Below are 21,447 nucleotides of genomic sequence, written 5' to 3'. Positions count from 1 at the left end.
CAAAGTTTGAAGGCTTGAGAAGGACAAACTTACATTATTGGTGAAGACGGGCTCTATAAAGCCCTTCTCCATGCCGATGGGGGGTAATTCAAGAAGTTTACCACAAAATCTTCTTCATAAGCATTGCCTTTATTCTACATTTTGTTAAGAGTAAATATAGATGTGATAATATAAGAAAAAATGGAGAATATTTAAGATAAGATGAAGAGTGATGCTACATAACCAAGTAGCTATAAATGTAAGTACAGCGATACAGGCCAAAGGTACAACCAAGAGCAATGCACACCTAAACTTCTTCAGTACCATCGGTGTTATCCAACCTTATGGTAAGAGTAAATATAGATCTAATGTGTAGAAAATGGAGGGCAAAGGAAAATAAGCTGCAGAGTGATGGTACATGAACAACTACCTATCAATATAAGTACACTGATAAAGGACAACAAGTACTTACAAGAGCAATGTAGAGCTAAAAAATTTCATTGGCATTGGATATATTCTAACTAATGTAACCATTTATACATATCAGATAATTTGGAGCGAACAATTGATAAGCAAGCTATCATGCATACTGTTGTCACATAATGAACCAGGTATGTATGCAAGTACAGTGATATAGGACAACAGGTACTAACAAGAGCAAAGCAGCGGGCAGCATATTTGTGATATCCTGCTGTTCTTTTCAAACTGGAATTCTTCTTCGAGCAGATTTCCTGCAAAAAGATCCGTAAGGCACATGCAAAAAAGTAGAAGTTCAAATTGTCATGTGATTTCATAGACAGTACCTCATCCTGGGAACAAGGCCAGTGCATAACAAGGTTTTTCCATTCAATGTCTTCTAATTTAGCACAGGAGACTTCACCAAAATTGGTTTATAGACTTGCCATCAAAGTGTGATTTCCTCAGGTAACACCGATACTACTGCAATGCTTCCTTGAAAAGCACAAGCAAGCTTTGCTCGTCATGACTATCCAGATTGACCCTCGCCCTCTTACAACAATGTAATGTAAATCATTGATGTGTTCAATAAGCAGAAAACAAGAAAATAATAACCATGAATAATAGCACTTACACGTAAGTTGGACAGGAAGATGTGAAAATGGTGTTTGTCTTCACTATAATCTTCCCATGATGGGAATATATGCACGTAGTCCCTAACAACATTGAAAGCATTGTCTTTTAAACTGGGAGTAACTGGAATGGGGTTCCAATCTGCAGGAATTGGCCGTCTCTGCAGTTGGGATAGGTCTTCGGCCGATGGACTTGCTGTACTTTTTGCTGGAGTGGGATTTTTCCGTGGTACGGCTGGTGCTATGGCAACTGAAATCGGTATACCTTTTGCTGGAGTGCAGGTCCTGTGTGGTGGGGCTAGTGGTGTGGCCAGTGAAGTATGGGTACAGTCTGCTGGAGTCGGTCCTACGTTTTGTGTCACTGGTTGTACAGCCAATATAAGTGGGGTTGTCTGATTTCTCCGGCACCACCACGTTTTTCAAGGACTTTGCTGGTGCTCCTTCAGGTTCGGCAATCACCCTCTTCCTTTTTGATGTCTGATGCACAAGAACAATATTTGAGTGGAAAAACATGGCATGATGACAGATGGAATATGTACTGATAATGGATGGGCATGGCATCTCGACATATATGATGAGTAAACTAAGCAGATGGCAGTGCAACAAAGTAGAAGAAATGCAAGACAACATATGCAAGATACGCACTATCAATAAAACCTTGCCAAATTAGAACAGGCACCTTGATGGGTGAACAGGACAGGCCATCTGCCTTTGACTCCTCGAGGTTAGAATAGTCATTAGGATCATATTCTGAACAAGAATCAACAGGTGGGGAGCGTATGAGTTTCATTGCATCCAGAATGGCACTCAATGCCTTGGTGCCAATTTTGTAAGTCATTGCGGTGTTTAGCTTCAAGAGTGGACTGCTGCTAGTTCGACACAAAGCAGCTACACAGATCATAGTGTAGATATAACGGGAAAATCGTAAGCATCCGAGTAAAATCAGCAAAGTGGAACTTGCTGGAATATATGTGCTAGTATTGCCGGTATGGCTAGAAAGGCTTCAGATACCAGCTCTCTTCAACTGAAGGTGCGGTACTGTTAATATCAGTGGAACTCTCAAAGGCAACACAGCTCCCTGCATTTCCTTGCTATTCTTATAGGATTCAAGTGGGCAGGCCACTACAAATCCTATTCCCATGTTTACAAAATCCTACGAATCAAAGAGGCCCGAAGAGTTCAAAGTGTCCATCACAACCGACCGTATAGACCTCTACACTGCAAATGTCCCTGCTCATCTTCACTACAAGGAACATACTGTACTACTATCATACTCCCTCCGTTCCAAAATATAAGTCTTGGTAGAGATTTCCACTATGGATCACATACAGATGTATCCAGATACATTTTAGAGTTTAGATTCACTCATTTTGCTCCATATGTAGTCCATGGTGGAATCTATACAAAGACTTGTATTTAGGAACAGAGAGAGTACTTATTAAAGAAGAACGGAAGAGGAACATGCTAAAGAAGAGCAAGCAGATTTTGGATAATAAAATGTTTGTTGCGCAGTGCCCACACATGATGAACCAGAGCGCATTAAGAAAGCAACTCCCTGCTGTCTCTCTATATGTGGTGCACGTGCTTTTTCGAAAGTAAAGTAGGAACATTAGCTGACCAGTTAAATGTTATCTGTTTTAGTAATATCAGCATCATATCAGATCCGTACTTGAGCAACAAGTTTGGAATTATGAGTGGCACGTTGTTTAGCTTGATGGATTTAGGAGCAGTGCTAAGCAGGTATGATGGTGGTACTGAATATAAAGGCATGTCTGCATGCAAGTCGCGTGACTTTTGTCATTTGGGTCAGTCGACCATTTCATGCGGTTGGATGAAGATCCTACGTCTCCTAACCCTTCTTCTTCCTCGTCTCTAATTCTTCCCATACAAAACACCGCACGGGCTGCCGGCCGGACCACCGGCCCCACCGCCTGTGTTCCTCCACAACCCCCACCCCCGCCCCACCCGCGTCGAGTTTTCTTCGTTGGGCGAGGCCCCACCACCGCCCCCCACAACCACCGTCCCCACCCAAGCCCCTTCGTTCGCACCGGCGAACTCCGGCGAGCTCTGAGCCATCGACTGACCCAATTTTGAAATTTAGTCTACCGTGATTTAACTAGTGTGGAATATAAAAGGGGAAAACCATAAGCATTGGGAGTATAGTGTTGAGTGTGCCATGGCGGATCTGAAGGTGCAAACCGGACAATGGCAACTTCTCAACCAATGTTTGCTTTCAACTAGCAAGTAAGTGATGGACAAGAAATCAGAGTAAAGCAGTGGCGATCTATTTTCTTGCTGCGATAAATAAGTTGAGCAGATACGAAAGAGTACCGCCTCTGGTGCGGCGCCGTGTATGCATCTGCTGAGAATTTGACGGTGCCGCGGTAGCGATGGCTGTCGGCGGCGTGGAAGCAGATCTAGGAGGGTAGACGGTGGCGGTGGGGCGCGGTGGACGAGACGGTCATAGGAGCGGCGCCGGCAAGGTGGACGACGACGAGGATGAAGCGAGAGGACGGGATGCAAGGATCCCGGTCGAAAGCCGTGGATGAGAGAGGTCGATCTCTTGTAATGGACGGCGGCGTCATGGTATCAGCTCCAACATGGTGGAGGAGGACGGCGGTGGATGGGGTGGCGGGCGGAGGAGGCTGGGGTGGAGAGGGTGTTTTGGCGCCCACGGGTGGAGAGGAAGGGGGGAACCATGTCTTCAGGGTGCGCTTGTCTCAAATGCGAGGAAATTTACAAACTTAGCCCCCGTTTCAAATTTCTACATCACAGCAATATTAGTCGGTTGGGGATAGGACGGTAATCTCGCATACACCGAATATTTGCCGACGAGAGTTTGTTTTTGGCGCCCACCGTGTATGAATCGGGGAGGGAGTCGACTTCGGCCGAGGACACACTGTATTTTGGCGCCCACCGTGTATGAATCCGGGTGAGAGGCGGTTATGTCACGTTTGAGTGAAATTACAAACCTACCCCTATCGAAACCTATAGAAATCGAGCAGATAGGCTTTGCGTGGCAGGGATAGGCAGTAGTAATTTCCATCTCGCAGATTTTGGTTTCGGGCGGTTACTGCGACTTTCCCCGCTTCGTTTAAATTTTGCAGAGTGCACGTTTACCGTGGCAACTCAATTCGAATCCCGTTTGTATTCTTTTTTTTCGGGTGAGATCCATTTTTGATTGGAATAAAATTCTATATACATCATTTTTTATATATACTTTCAAAATCACAACAAAGAATTCTGCTCCTTTTTATGTATAATATGATTTACAAATACAATGATCTCAAAATCATAAGGTTGAATTCAAAAAATTAAACCAAATTATGTTCTACTAAAATGCATGGATCAGTAATATCTACATATTAAATAACATAGATGCGCGTGAATTCATATGAGTATGCATGTTTGATAGATCAATTTTGGTTCGAGTATGGATTACATGTATCATCATCTCAAATTCAAATATTTGAATCCCTTTTATGTTCACTCCTTTCACGCCCATCTCTCTCGCATGCATGCTCCTTCATGTAGCTATCACTCTCTTTTCTCCAGCTCACCCGCATGCTCACTTCATGTTTCTCCTATCCTCGCAAACATGGTCTCTCGACATCTCCCTTGAGAAGTGTCACACTCTCCCTATCATTATACATTACACTGTTTTCATTATCTCTCATGTCTCTACCGTTCTCTCGTATCACTAGGTACCTAAGCTTTGTTTTTCACCGCCACACACACAGTCTCCACTCGTCTTTCACTTTGTCTTTCTCTCTATGGGATTCTCTCACACACCCTATATGTCTCTAGATATGAATCATACCACTAAAATTACTTTCTCTCTCTCTCTCTCTCTCTCTCCCGTAGACACAACATTTGTTGCAGTCTCCTTTTCGTCTCCATCCCAGACTGACATTATTCATTTGTTTACCGATCAGACAAACTCCCCCCTCTCTCTCACACACACACAAACAACTCCTGCTTCCACTCCCCTTCCCGACTACCGTCTCTCTCTCACACACACAAAACTCTCGCTTTCGCACCCCGACTCGTATTTCTCTCACAAACATTTATCGACTAGCCTCTAGATAGGTTTATACACCCGCACACTCGTGCTTCCACTATCGCATACATGTCTCTCTCCCACTCCTTGTATCTATGTAGAATTTTCTTCCCTTCTTGAGACACGCCCTCTCGATCGTGCACACACACACTATCGCCTCATTTTAAGCTGATACCTCTCGCACACACACTCTTTGTGTCTTTGTCACACATGCACTCCGTCCTCCTCCTCTCTCCCTCTCTCTCACACACATGGGATTTTTGCAACAACTAGCAAGATGCCCATGTGATGCACGGAACATCAAGATGCATATGAGTAGTTTATCTTGTGGGAGAAAAGGATGAACAAGGGAAGGCCTTATTTGCAAGTGTGGAGAGGGGTGTGGGTATCTTTTTGCAAAATTGTAATAGTTTCCTTCCTATCCGTCACATATAGATCGGACGGCCTATATTGCAGGATGGCAGGCACACGATCATCACCAACTATGCTTCTTATAAGAGTAGGGATACAAAACAGAGTTGGTGATGATGGTGGGCCTGCCATCCTGCAATATAGGCCGTCCGATTTATATCTGACGGATAGGAAGGAAACTATGGCAATTTACCCTCACTCCTCTCCACATTTGCAGATAAGGCCTTCCCTCGTTCATCTTTTTCTCCCACAAGATCTTGATGTTCCGTGCAACGCACGGGCATCTTGCTAGTAAGAGTAGAAATTAGACATATACCACTTCTCAAATCTTGAAACCAACAACATTCCTCCCTTATCTCATCAAAATCGCCAAAGGAATATATTTTGAGTGAAACATAACATATTTTTTTAGTGATAAATGTATTTCAAAACTAGACTTTTTTCTATCAAATCGGTGAATATGTATTAATCTACTCTAATTGTGTGGCAACGCATTGGCACATTGCTAGTAGTTATTATAATTTTTTGGACACCAGACAAATGGTGGAGTACATATACGAAGAGAAGAGGCGCACGCACGCAGTCGGTCTCTCGCTGTCTCGCGCACATGAGTGTTACGTAAAGGCAACGTTAACAAATAAACCCTAAACCCTAGGTGCACGATTGCAGCATTTGTGGGTACCGGGTACGTGGTGGAGCGCACCTTTGTAGGAATAGTCAGCTCGCGTGATAATTTGATCCGTAGAGTTGATGGGCGGGACCACAGGTGAACGACTTGGAGGCGGTGGCTCGCCAGTTGCCATAAATCGAGTAGCCACGTTTAAAATATCATTTTTTAGCAGGGTTAAGAGTTCCAATTTTCAATGGCGCGTTATAAGTACTAAGTAGTTTTTAGAATGATTGGTATGGAGCAAAAATGGAATTCATAGTACTACGTACCTCCTTGGCGTATGGTTGTATGGGTTTATGTTGCGAGATGTTGAACCTGGTAATTCTAGGGCAAATACTATGGTTTAGATTTAGATGTTGGTTTTCAGTAATGAAAATTGGAAGGGGGAAACCCTTCTTTGATTAAAAAAAACTACCTCCGTTCTGGTTTACTAGTCCCCATCGTATTTTGGGTCAAAGTTTGTCCACGAATTTTACTTGTAAACTGTGAATGGAAAACGAGATTTTGTTATACCCAAACAAAAAAGGACTGGAGGGTGTGATTGCTCTGACACGGACGCGACCTCTCATAGCGCAAGCATTGAACCGGCGCGCCGGCCAAGAGGGCCCCACTCGCTGTAGGCCCGGCTGAACACGCCTCCTCGCCTCATGCAACCAGCTTCAGACTGCCCCGCCTGACTTCATTGAATCCAAGCGTGTGCCAGCAACACGTCCTTCCACGAGCCGACCGACATTGTAGAACACAAAAAATGACCAAAATATAATTAATTACGCATGGTCTTGACTTGTTGTGCTCGCACTGGTAGCAGGAACTAGAGGTTTTTCTTTATTCATAACTCTCCTCAATTTTTTTGGGTTTGAAGTGAATCATGGTTGTGGACATTATGTATGAATGTGCAGATATATGTGAACATGAGTTTGATGTGGAAGTTGAACTTGGAATGTCGGGCTTGCGCGTGAACTATACCATGTCCAATGCTTCGTCTGTTATTGTTTGGAAAGTAATTGCTGTTATTACGTGACCCGAAAAATATATATTTTGTGCCACATCAGTAGATGCACGGACATCACAACAGGCATGCTGATTGGATAAACATTTGAACCTAGCTACTATGAAGGAAATTTTGTATTGACAACAGTTTTAGATAGCAGGAGACGCCTAGCCTGCTCTGCCTCTGCTAGCTTATTTCTGGCTTCTTCCATCTCTTCTTTGGCATGGGTGAAGAGAGCATCTGATTGCTCTTTTCGCTTCTTCAGGAACTCAGCTACATTATCAAGGGCTGCTGCACACTTTCTTTCAGCCTTTACTAGAGCCACGAGGACACGAACAACTGACGACTCCACCTGGCTTGTGTGTAATCCAGCATCATTTGGGAATTTGCACCTTGTGTATAATCCATCATCATTAGGGAACTGGCACCTTGTGTGTAATCCAGCCTCATTTTGGAAACATGATCTCGAGGTTGACCATACTTCCCTCCTCGCAGGAACTGCATCCTGACATGAAGTTACTTCTTTTTAGATCAATACTCAGAGCAACCCAGATCCATTTAGTAGAAGCCAGATAAACAGAACTGGGATAAGTGAATTCAAAAGGAAAATAAAAATAAAAACAGACTACAAGGTGAGAACACCCACTTCCTACATCAAGCTAAAAACGAAAGCATTAGGAAGATTAAGACTCTTCTTATTACACATCGAAGAACACGAGGCTTAGGAGAAACAGAAACTACAACATATACACATCGAAGAACACGAGGCTAAACGAAAGTAATTGAAAGGGTGTTATTTACCAAAGCTCGTTTTACAGGTTCGGTGCAGCTCCTCTTTAAGTTGCCACGCTCCTTGAAGATGTCCCCAATATCCCGTGTTTGGTCTTCATTGCTCCTCTGCATGTTCGCACTCGTGGTTTTAAAATCTCAACATGGCAAGAAAAATATACTACTAGTAATACTCGCGCATCTTGTGGGCAACATTAAAGCACTCGTCTGCCATGTTAGAGTATCTCCAACAGAATGTAGCGACCCGACCTCAGACGGTCAAGCCTCTGTGTATCTGTGCCATCCCTGGATCAGTATGCTGGCACACACAGTACACCAATGTATATATCAAAGTGCAATCACATGTATAAATAACGTAAAACTGATATCTACCTCGTAAGTCACAGCGGAAACAAATAGTCGGGTGTGGAGTCCCATCAACGCCATCGGCAGCTTGAGTGTAGACCGTAACCCTGTACCGTACTCTTACTCATTGGAAGAAAGTATCTGCAACATGATACGTTGCAGCCGTGTAGGTCAGTACATTGAATGTACCGGCAAGATCACAACATGAGAAAACACATGATAAAACTATACTATATGCAATATGGCTTTGTGGCTCTGTGTCTGAGTTTTGTTTTGCATAAAAGCTGGTTTTATTTTCCTACACCAAAGAAATATCAGGAGTCTATACTATGGAGTTTCCTATCATGACATGGTTCCGCCAACCGATGTCTCATAGCCCAAATCATCGTAAGTTGCCCACAATTAAGTTATCAGTCCGGTGTTGAGAGTTCCGAGATAGATCCAAGTCCAGAGGCTCAAGTTGTCCGTAACCGGGGACACGGCTAATCGATTAGGTTTTAACCCTCTGCAGAGGTTTGTACACTTTACCCGCAAGATTCGATCCCTCTTTTTACGTTCTCGCACTTCAGGGTGTTTCAGAACAAGATGACCGAAACATGGTCTTCCAAAGAGTTCCTATGACCACTGTCCGGTGCTCATCCAATCCTACCGTAGTTCTACATCTGCTAGCACCGTCCCAGCCAGAGTCACAACTAAGGTCAACCAAGCCAGAGCCCATAGTGACTTGCGGTTGCACAGGTAAGCTTCCGGGCATGAAGTATTCTTTCGTCTCTGAGTCTGGGTGAAGCTTCCCGCAAGATGTCATGGCGCTTCTCCATGCATCCCGGCCATCCACTGGTTTCTCCAGGGTGCCCGTCAACCCTCCTTCACCCAGTAGTGTGTATTGAATTCTTGTCTCGAGTCTTGGAGTCTTGAGGCCTTGAAGATGCAGTCCTTGCATATGCCATCATGGAGTTGTCGTCATTGACGTAGAGTCCTTCAAACCACTCCCGAGCACTCATACCAAACCCCGTCTACAATAGCGTAGCATTAAAACTATATACGTCCCGGGCTTGATAACAGGAAGATGGGTTCCTACCTCATGCATTCTACTCAACTACAAGAAGTCAATATAACTACTGGAGGGATTATGGATGGTGACACTAAATGCAATAAAAACATAGGCATGAAAAACATGGTCAAAGTGAACTTGCCTGGTATTACTTGATGAAGATAACAAAGCTCTCAGAATAATGACTTGGTAGAACTATTCGTCACTCCGTTGAAAATCTATATAGTCAAACATAGCATTCATATAAGCAAACATACTAGCAAGCAATTCTAACACTCATAATAAAACCCACAAATAAAATGCAAATCAACAAGGGACACCAAATAAAAACAAAGGAAAACTACACCACGAAACTACTAAAGAAAACTCTAAGACATAACACAAATTAGTTTTGTCCTAAGTAAAAACTTAACAACAATTAAAACTAAACTTATAAATTAACAAAAAATACAAAGTAAAACAACTAAGTTAACAGAAGGTATTTTTCATAAAATTTTATGTGCAAAAAGAAACAAATAAAAAGCTTTTATGAAACACTAACTATGACCTAAACAAGTTTTCATACAAAACTAAATAAAATAATATTTTTTTGAAATAAAAATAAAATTTTCTTGGGTTGACTAACAGAAACAAAACTAAATTTGTCAAAAGTGACAAAAATAAATAATTTAAAACTAATAAAAACAATAAAGAAAAGACTAAAACAACACTATAACTAAAACAGTACTGTTTTGCTAAAAACTTAATTTGAAATTAAACTAAAAATAAATAAATAAATCCTACTGGATAGACAAAACCATAATAAAACAGTAGCAAAAAGAATCAATCAAAAATATTTTATAAAACTCAAACTAGAGCCAAAACAGTATTTGAAGCATATTTGAAATAATTCAAACTTAAACTACTCAAATTTGCAAACCAAGTACGCAAACAAAAAGTTCAACAAATTTGTGACACAATGCAAAAAGAATCACTCAAATTGAATCTAAAACATAAAAGTTATAAGCAATCTAAAATTGAAACTATTTCTGTTTTTAAAACAGAAACGAAAATAAACTAAAAAAAACAAACGGGCAGGTACTACGCGTCGGGCTGCTATTGTGCCTAAGCAATGGGCGATCTGAACTAAACAACGCTCGGTCGTAACTTAACGAAACCGTGACTGTGCGGCTAAAGCAGAAAACCGGAGGAGGCCCGGTTCGATCTGAACCAATCTAAACCGTAAATAAAACCGCATAAAAACCGATCTAATACATAAAACCTACCTATTCGTTTGCATCTAATCTAGGCCGTATAATGAAGATCTAACGGCGGGGAGGGTCGTCGGAGCTTACAGCGGTGGTGGTCACCGGCGATGCGGCTCGGACGTCGTCGTCGGCGGCGCTCCGGTCGTCGGAGAGCTTCGGCGAGGGCACGGGCGGACGAGGCGTTCGACGGCGAGTCCAGCGGTGGTCGACGCGGCGTCGTAGGTTTACGGAGGAGGTCGGCGGCGAGGTCGAGGTGGCGGTGGCGTTCGGGCGTCGGCGGTGGCGGCGCTCCGGTGGGTTTCGGGCTCGCGCGAGCGCATGGGGAGGTGCGGACGAGCGAGGGGGTTACGGTGGTGATCTCAAGTGGCGGCTAGGTGGTCGGGGTGGTGAGGTAAGGCAACAATGGTGCAGTGGTGGCGCTCGGATCCGGCGAGGAATCGGGGAGGCAGCGGTGGTCCTTAGTGCAGGGAAAGGAGTGGAACGGGTCGAGGGGGAGAGTATATATAGGGGGGGCGATTCTTGGAGGAGGGGGTGAGTCGGGGAGAGGATCCCGAGGATCACGGGATTCGGCGGCGCGGCCGGTGCGATCTGGCTCGGGTGGGGCTTGCGGAGGAAGAAGACGATGGCGGGTCCCACGCGTCAGCGAGAGAAGAGAGAGGGGAAAGGGATCGGGCGACCGAGGGAGAGGGGATTCGGGCGCGGCGCGGGTGGAGCAGGCCGGTTCGGCTTGCTGGTGGGCCGCGGGGCAGGCCGCCTGGCTGCTATTTGGGCCTGGTCGGCCTGGCTGGCGCAAGGAGTTTTTTTTAACAGACAAACAAAAGTAAAAAGAACCAAAATAATAAAAACTATATATAGGCATAATATATATAAAAATGTTCAGAAAAACATTTCCTAAAACATGAACTATTTGTATAGTTCAAATAAAATCCACAAAAAATCAAATAATGCAAACAATGCTACTGTTGCATTAAAATCCAACAAAAATCATTTTTTAAATACCAAAATTATTTCAAAATTATTTTCTCCTAATTTTCCATTGAAGGGAATCATTTTACCCTTATTTCCATTTATTTATTTTTAGGAGAAAAATAATTTGAATAAAATCCAAATAATTCCAAATTTGAAAGGGAGTTTCAAAAATACTTTCAATCTGATTCTTTGTAACTTCCAACTCATATTTCATATAATTGAAGAAGTCATTTTATGTTCTCTCCTGAAAATCATTGAGTTGCATAAAGTTTTGAATTTGAAATATTTTTCAGATGGAATTCAAATCTTTTCAAAACCCTTTTCATTTATTTAAATGGAAGAAGTCATATCATCTTCACTCTAGGGTTTTGTGATGAAATAATTTGAATTCATGGAGATCATAAATGCAAGGGTGAAAGTTTGGGAAAGTCATTTCATTCCCTCTCATTCAACTTTCAAAATTTTCAAATTTCACTCAGTTTCACACAATCAAACAAACAATCAATGAAAACTATTTATTTAATATAACATTCCAAAATTTAGAATTTTGGGATGTTACAAACCTTCCACACTTAAAATGAATCTCGTCCTCGAGATTTGAAAAGGCTAGAAAGAAAAGGTTAGGGTTTGGGGGTCGTCCAGCAAATCCACCGATCATCACAGAGGTACGGGGTGCTACCACACTTAAAAGCAAGGCTATGGTTCCGACAAAATTCATGTACTCCATCCTTTGGGTTGACGGTGTCGGTCTTCTCATATCTTCATGATAATTCCCACTCCGGGGTCCCTTTTCATAAAAAACGTGTCCTTTCATCCTGGTGAGGTTCTTCCGAGAGTGGGTCTTCTTATCTGACAGGTCTGTCGCCAATACTAAACAACTAGCGAAATCTCATGGTGGTCAACAATTAATGGTTTCTCCTGCAGAAAAGGGTTTGGGTTGAATCTCACCGTATATCCTACGATTGGCAACGGTTGCCTGTTATAGGGATCCATCGTTCTAACATTCTATGGTTTAAACAAGGTTTGATATCGTCGTCTCTCTACTATGGGTAAGTCACTCAGATTTACCATTCCAAATAGCAAGAGCGAATGACCAGAGTAAGTCGGTATGGTGATCAATCCATTCCGCACCCAAATCATTACTCTGTATAAGGTTTAGCGAATCTCGCATTTCTAACACTCGGGAATTCTCACAAGCATTGCAGAATTTCTCTTGTCGACGAACTTAGTTCGGATAATTCCATTGATTCTGCAAGCTGAATGAAACATCTATCGTTACTTCACAACTCTCGGGGTTTCGTAGCCTCCTAAGGAACATCTGCTCATCAAATCACATCTTCTTCCAAAATTTCTTGTTGCAGGGAGTACTTGATCTTTATTAATTCCTGGGCCTGTGGGTTGTGGGCCCACTTCAATACTTGCATAGCTTTAACTCATCCTATTGGGTTATATGGTTCCATATTCCAACATTACACCTCCTTAAATTCCAATATTGCTTCATTCCTTCATCACATGTTCTAAACTTTTCCTGAGGGCTTCTTTCTACTGCTTGGTAATTTCTTGTACCTTGGGGTAAATGTGACACTGATCAGGGTAGTGTGTAGTTCCTTCACACAGGAAACAAGTAACTTGCCCAGTCGGGCACTCTTCGGTTGGATGATTCTCCTCACAATGAGGGCATCCATCCTTGTGTTCCTCCTGGTTGTGTCCTATTTCTCCGCAAATCTTGCAAGCACCAGGTTTCTTCTTCGGGTTATCATAGTTCTTCCGAATAAGACAAGATCTCAACAGAGTCTTCTTGAATTCCTCCCAAGTTCTTGCTCCGTTACATCCCTGTATGGCATGATGCATTTTCCACCAGGTTGCAGCACTTTTTGTAAAGTACCGAAGAGCGTATTGAACCTCATACTTGCTTCCAATCAAGTTGTTCCTGAAGTGATCCTCCATATTTTGAATCCATAGTTCTACCTCCGGCTGAGTCATCGGTCCAGAGAACACAAGTCCATCTTCATTCATCTATTGGTTCCAAGGGTTTTGGGGTGAGATATGAGAGAGGTGGGGAGGGATACACACAATACAAACAATAGTTTTGAAGAAACCGGTTTTATTTTTGTGGCTGTCGGAAAAACATCAAACAAATGACAGCTCACAAATCGTTGCATCTAACGTAAGTATATAACAGGAGTTTGGTCTTCTAAAGGTCAAATAAATCTTTAGTCTTCAAATTCTTCGAGTCTTCGAAGTCTTCAAATGATGAAATTCTCTTTACTCTGAAGTGGTTATGAGTTGTCCGATATCTAGTCCTTCATGGAGTGGCTTCAGCTGATCCTCCGAGTGGTCAAAAGGGGATATGGTATGTTCTAACTATTTGAGGTAAGAGGGACTATTTGATAAAATCAGAAAAGATGAGAAGAAATGGGTCCTTTTAAAAATAAAGTCTTAGAGATTTCCTGTCCTAGGGCTTTTCGATTTCTAGGGTCACGTCCTACAGTCAACATGTGCTCTGATACCATCTCTGTAGCGACCCGACCTCAGACGGTCAAGCCTCTGTGTATCTGTGCCATCCCTGGATCAGTATGCTGGCACAGACAGTACACCAATGTATATATCAAAGTGCAATTACATGTATAAATAACGTAAAACTGATATCTACCTCATAAGTCACAGCGGAAACAAATAGTCGGGTGTGGAGTCCCATCAACGCCATCGGCAGGTTGAGTGTGGACCGTAACCCTGTACCGTACTCTTACTCGTTGGAAGAAAGTATCTGCAACATGATACGTTGCAGCCGTGTAGGTCAGTACATTGAATGTACCGGCAAGATCACAACATGAGAAAACACATGATAAAACTATACTATATGCAATATGGCTTTGTGGCTCTGTGTCTGAGTTTTGTTTTGCATAAAAGCTGGTTTTATTTTCCTACACCAAAGAAATATCAGGAGTCTATACTACGGAGTTTCCTATCATGACATGGTTCCGCCAACCGATGTCTCATAGCCCAAATCATCGTAAGTTGCCCACAATTAAGTTATCAGTCCGGTGTTGAGAGTTCCGAGATAGATCCAAGTCCAGAGGCTCAAGTTGTCCGTAACCGGGGACACGGCTAATCGATTAGGTTTTAACCCTCTGCAGAGGTTTGTACACTTTACCCGCAAGATTCGCTCCCTCTTTTTACGTTCTCGCACTTCAGGGTGTTTCAGAACAAGATGACCGAAACATGGTCTTCCAAAGAGTTCCTCTGACCACTGTCCGGTGCTCATCCAATCCTACCGTAGTTCTACATCTGCTAGCACCGTCCCAGCCAGAGTCACAACTAAGGTCAACCAAGCCAGAGCCCATAGTGACTTGCGGTTGCACAGGTAAGCTTCCGGGCATGAAGTATTCTTTCGTCTCTGAGTCTGGGTGAAGCTTCCCGCAAGATGTCATGGCGCTTCTCCATGCATCCCGGCCATCCACTGGTTTCTCCAGGGTGCCCGTCAACCCTCCTTCACCCAGTAGTGTGTATTGAATTCTTGTCTCGAGTCTTGGAGTCTTGAGGCCTTGAAGATGCAGTCCTTGCATATGCCATCATGGAGTTGTCGTCATTGACGTAGAGTCCTTCACACCACTCCCGAGCACTCATACCAAACCCCGTCTACAATAGCGTAGCATTAAAACTATATACGTCCCGGGCTTGATAACAGGAAGATGGGTTCCTACCTCATGCATTCTACTCAACTACAAGAAGTCAATATAACTACTGGAGGGATTATGGATGGTGACACTAAATGCAATAAAAACATAGGCATGAAAAACATGGTCAAAGTGAACTTGCCTGGTATTACTTGATGAAGATAACAAAGCTCTCAGAATAATGACTTGGTAGAACTATTCGTCACTCCGTTGAAAATCTATATAGTCAAACATAGCATTCATATAAGCAAACATACTAGCAAGCAATTCTAACACTCATAATAAAACCCACAAATAAAATGCAAATCAACAAGGGACACCAAATAAAAACAAAGGAAAACTACACCACGAAACTACTAAAGAAAACTCTAAGACATAACACAAATTAGTTTTGTCCTAAGTAAAAACTTAACAACAATTAAAACACTGAACTTATAAATTAACAGAAAATACAAAGTAAAACAACTAAGTTAACAGAAGGTATTTTTCATAAAATTTTATGTGCAAAAAGAAACAAATAAAAAGCTTTTATGAAACACTAACTATGACCTAAACAAGTTTTCATACAAAACTAAATAAAATAATTTTTTTTGAAATAAAAATAAAATTTTCTTGGGTTGACTAACAGAAACAAAACTAAATTTGTCAAAAGTGACAAAAAGAAATAATTTAAAACTAATAAAAACAATAAAGAAAAGACTAAAACAACACTATAACTAAAACAGTACTGTTTTGCTAAAAACTTAATTTGAAATTAAACTAAAAATAAATAAATAAATCCTACTGGATAGACAAAACCATAATAAAACAGTAGCAAAAAGAATCAATCAAAAATATTTTATAAAACTCAAACTAGAGCCAAAACAGTATTTGAAGCATATTTGAAATAATTCAAACTTAAACTACTCAAATTTGCAAACCAAGTACGCAAACAAAAAGTTCAACAAATTTGTGACACAATGCAAAAAGAATCACTCAAATTGAATCTAAAACATAAAAGTTATAAGCAATCTAAAATTGAAACTATTTCTGTTTTTAAAACAGAAACGAAAATAAACTAAAAAAAACAAACGGGCAGGTACTACGTGTCGGGCTGCTATTGGGCCTAAGCAATGGGCGATCTGAACTAAACAACGCTCGGTCGTAACTTAATGAAACCGTGACTGTGCGGCTAAAGCAGAAAACCGGAGGAGGCCCGGTTCGATCTGAACCAATCTAAACCGTAAATAAAACCGCATAAAAACCGATCTAATACATAAAACCTACCTATTCGTTTGCATCTAATCTAGGCCGTATAATGAAGATCTAACAGCGGGGAGGGTCGTCGGAGCTTACAGCGGTGGTGGTCGCCGGCGATGCGGCTCGGACGCCGTCGTCGGCGGCGCTCCGGTCGTCGGAGAGCTCCGGCGAGGGCACGGGCGGACGAGGCGTTCGACGGCGAGTCCAGCGGTGGTCGACGCAGCGTCGTAGGTTGACGGAGGAGGTCGGCGGCAAGGTCGAGGTGGCGGTGGCGTTCGGGCGTCGGCGGTGGCGGCGCTCCGGTGGGTTTCGGGCTCGCGCGAGCGCACGGGGAGGTGCGGACGAGCGAGGGGGTTACGGTGGTGATCTCAAGTGGCGGCTAGGTGGTCGGGGTGGTGAGGTAAGGCGACAATGGTGCGGCGGTGGCGCTCGGATCCGGCGAGGAATCGGGGAGGCAACGGTGGTCCTTGGTGCAGGGAAAGGAGTGGAATGGGTCGAGGGGGAGAGTATATATAGGGGGGGCGATTCTTGGAGGAGGGGGTGAGTCGGGGAGAGGATCCCGAGGATCACGGGATTCGGCGGCGCGGCCGGTGCGATCTGGCTCGGGTGGGGCTTGCGGAGGAAGAAGACGACGGCGGGTCCCACGCGTCAGCGAGAGAAGAGAGAGGGGAAAGGGATCGGGCGACCGAGGGAGAGGGGATTCGGGCGCGGCGCGGGTGGAGCAGGCCGGTTCGGCTTGCTGGTGGGCCGCGGGGCAGGCCGCCTGGCTGCTAGCTGGGCCTGGTCGGCCTGGCTGCCGCAAGGAGTTTTTTTAACAGACAAACAAAAGTAAAGAGAACCAAAATAATAAAAACTATATATAGGCATAATATATATAAAAATGTTCAGAAAAACATTTCCTAAAACATGAACTATTTGTATAGTTCAAATAAAATCCACAAAAAATCAAATAATGCAAACAATGCTACTGTTGCATTAAAATCCAACAAAAATCATTTTTTAAATACCAAAATTATTTTCTCCTAATTTTCCATTGAAGGGAATCATTTTACCCTTATTTCCATTTATTTATTTTTAGGAGAAAAATAATTTGAATAAAATCCAAATAATTCCAAATTTGAAAGGGAGTTTCAAAAATACTTTCAATTTGATTATTTTTAACTTCCAACTCATATTTCATATAATTGAAGAAGTCATTTTATCTTCTCTCCTGAAAATCATTGAGTTGCATAAAGTTTTGAATTTGAAATATTTTTCAGATGGAATTCAAATCTTTTCAAAACCCTTTTCATTTATTTAAATGGAAGAAGTCATATGATCTTCACTCTAGGGTTTTGTGATGAAATAATTTGAATTCATGGAGATCATAAATGCAAGGGTGAAAGTTTGGGAAAGTCATTTCATTCCCTCTCATTCAACTTTCAAAATTTTCAAATTTCACTCAGTTTCACACAATCAAACAAAGAATCAATCAAAACTATTTATTTAATATAACATTCCAAAATTTAGAATTTTGGGATGTTACACAGAATCGCAACGCGCGGCGCTTTAAAAAAGCGTTTACAGTGCTGAGATCGAGAAGTAGAGATAGAGAGTAGAGACTAGAGAGTAGAGGATAGTTCTCAGCATAGATAGATAAAAAAATAGATTATTCAACTACTCCTCGTCGTCCAACTCCTCCTCGGTGATGTCCTCCTCCGACATCTGACTGTAGGCATGAAGATACCGATCGTCGTCGGATTCCTAGGGCGACGCTGCTCCTAGCCTCATGTTGAATTGAGCGTCCGCTTTTTCGCCTACGCTTGTCCTCGCGATAGGCGGCTCGCTCCGCCCTCCTCTTATCCCTCTCCGCCCTCCTTTGCGCGTAGAACTCGCGCTCGTTGATGATGTCCTGCGGGAAGCGTTGGCGCCACAACGCCATGGATTCTCGTCCATCTCGGCGATGCCGAGACGGTGCTCCTGCCTCCGGTTGTCGCGACGATCCTCGTCGGTGATAAGCCGCGGCAGAGACGCGAGCTCTTGTGCCTGCTCTCGCGTCGGCACATTGGGGAAGTTCAATGTTCTATGAGGCCACCGGAGGCGCCACGCTGCCACGTCGTACGCGCGGGCGGCCTTGTTGGCGGTGTCGAAATTGCCAAGGCCGAGGCGCATCCAGCGGAACCGGATCTTGGCGGAGAAGCCGCCGGAGGGGCGCGCGCGGACGCCGCGGTATCCCTAAGTTTCCCGGCGACGCGGCGGCATGGTGGCGCGGCGGCGGCGAGGCGAGAAAGAGCAGGGAGAGAGCGGTGGCGAGGCACAGAGCAAGGAGAGAGCGGTAGCGAGGCACAGAGTGGTGGGAGGGTGTTGGATTTTATAAAGCGCACCGGACGCCGCTCGCCAAAACTAGCGCACGCCCGGCCACTTTTTCCCGCGCGCGCGCAATCCTTTCCCGGTGTCTCTGCTATCTCTACTCTCTTCTCTACTGTTAAATTTATTTTATATTTAATATTTATCTCTACTTCTCTATTCTCTACTTTTTTCCTCTACAGTTTCCCTACTCTTATAAAAAACAGAGTTGGTGATGATGGTGTTCCTGCCATCCTGCAATATAGGCCATCCGATTTATATCCGACGGATAAGATGGAAACTATGGCAATTTTGCAAAAAGATACCCACACCCCTCTCCGCATTTGCAAATAAGGCATTCCCTCGTTCATCCTTTTCTCCCACAAGATAAACTACTCATACAAATGCATCTTGATGTTCCGTGCAACGCATGGGCATCTTGCTAGTTTTTCTTATAAAAAACAGAGTTGGTGATGATGGTGTGCCTGCCATCCTGCAATATAGGCCGTCCGATTTATATCTGACAGATAGGAAGGAAACAATGGCAATTTTGCAAAAAGATACCCACACCCCTCTCCAGATTTGCAAATAAGGTATTCCCTCGTTCATCCTTTTCTCCCACAAGATAAACTACTCATACAAATGCATCTTGATGCGTGCAACGCATGGGCATCTTGCTAGTGTTATAAAAAAACAGAGTTGGTGATGATGGTGTGCCTGCCATCCTGCAATATAGGCCGTCCGATTTATATCTGACAGATAGGAAGGAAACAATGGCAATTTTGCAAAAAGATACCCACACCCCTCTCCAGATTTGCAAATAAGGCCTTCCCTCATTCATCCTTTTCTCCCACAAGATAAACTACTCATACAAATGCATCTTGATGCGTGCAACGCATGGGCATCTTGCTAGTTCTAAAAAACTTTCCATCATTTGCCACACTACTGGTTGCAGATGAAAAACCTACCCAAGCACAACGCGATACAGGAGCGACGCACAATTACAAGCTGATATTCTGTTGGACAATGGAGGCTATAACCAATAACTTTTACGGGAACAATAGCACCCAGGAAATTTGAAGGGTAGGTATGAACAAAATTGGAACTGCACATGTACTGCTAAGTGATTCGATACACACATTACCAATCGAGGAGGCGAACTATGGTCGCGGCGGCCTCAGTGAGTCATGGTCGGCAATGGGAGTCAGTTCATTGTCCATGACGGTGGTGCTTCTGCGCTTGGCGTCGGCTTCCGGGAAGCAGATCCGAGACCGTGGAAGACGGTGCCGGGGAAGAGGCTCCGTGTACGACGACGACGGTGGACCGGCTCCAGTGCGGTGTACGAGGTCGTCGATGAGGCAGATGCGCTGCGGTGGACGAGTGCGCCGATGTAGAAGGGGAGGAGCACGAAGGCTGCGGTGCCGTGGAGAAGTCTATTCTGCGGTGGGGATAGAAAATGGGGAGTATTTAGGTGTACTACTCTGGGTGCCGGGGTGGGGTTGGCTGGGTAGGGTGAACCTGAAGTTACAAAAACAGCCCCCTACCAACCGTCATCCGTAGGCCTGTTCCGAAGGCTATGATGGTAACTTCCCACTGCTCGAATCAGGGTCACAGGAGATTTTCCCGTCGACCTCAAAATTTTGTGACACTGAACTCCCCGTGTGGCGTGTTGGGTGATTCGGCTAAGCAACTAGCGAGTAGTACTAGTAAACTTTGCATATTAGGTTTGACCGAAGTCAAACTTCCTAAAGTTTGACCAAGTTTATAGAAAAATATAAACATTTACCATAACAAATATGTATGATGTGAAAGTACATTCAATAATGAATCTAATGCTATTTATTTGTTATTGTATATGTTAATATTTTTTGTTATAAACTTTCTGAGAGTTTACAAAACTTTACTTTGACCAATGCTGATACGCGGACTTAAATAAAAACGGAGGTGTGCACATTTGTTTTCTTAGTATGTAGTGAATTAATCATTTGTTGAAATTGTGAAATAAATATATTAGGCTATTGACTTCGAATGTAATGGTCTATATAATTCAATTGTTACAATCATTTTCGAATTCCAAGATGTATACGAGGTCTATAGTACTTCACAACATGCTCAAACTCACATAATCCCAGTCAAATGACAATCAAAATGCATTTCATAGTTATTACTTTGTAGGATGCAACAAAACCAACAATAACTCTACATCAGCCATTATAAAAGCAACATTTTGTACATATCCCAATGTGTGAATGAAACATGCAGAGAGAGCTTGCGAAGATGGAGCAGATAGGGCGGGAAAGATTGTATGTATGTGGACGAGAGAGTAGGATACAAACCTAACGAAACAAAGAGAGAGATAGAGAGAGAAAGAGAGAGGAAGAAGTTAGGTCTGTGAGAAAGATGGAGACATGTAATATACGTGAGATGCGTGTGCATCCGGATTCTGTACACGTGGAAGGAGAAGAGACAACATGTTTGATGAGAGAGCCGGAAAAACATGGACGAGAGGGGAAGGATCTCGTGGGTTGAGGGATTGATAAATTTGTGCGGGGGAGAGAGGGATTGGTAAATTTTGTGCAAGAGAGAGAGAGGATGGGGGGAGGAGT

This window comes from Triticum aestivum, chromosome 1D, assembly GCF_018294505.1.
Source record: "Triticum aestivum cultivar Chinese Spring chromosome 1D, IWGSC CS RefSeq v2.1, whole genome shotgun sequence".
NCBI lineage: Eukaryota > Viridiplantae > Streptophyta > Magnoliopsida > Poales > Poaceae > Triticum > Triticum aestivum.
The sequence above is the reverse complement of the archived record's forward strand: the minus strand, read 5'-3'. Positions refer to the sequence as shown.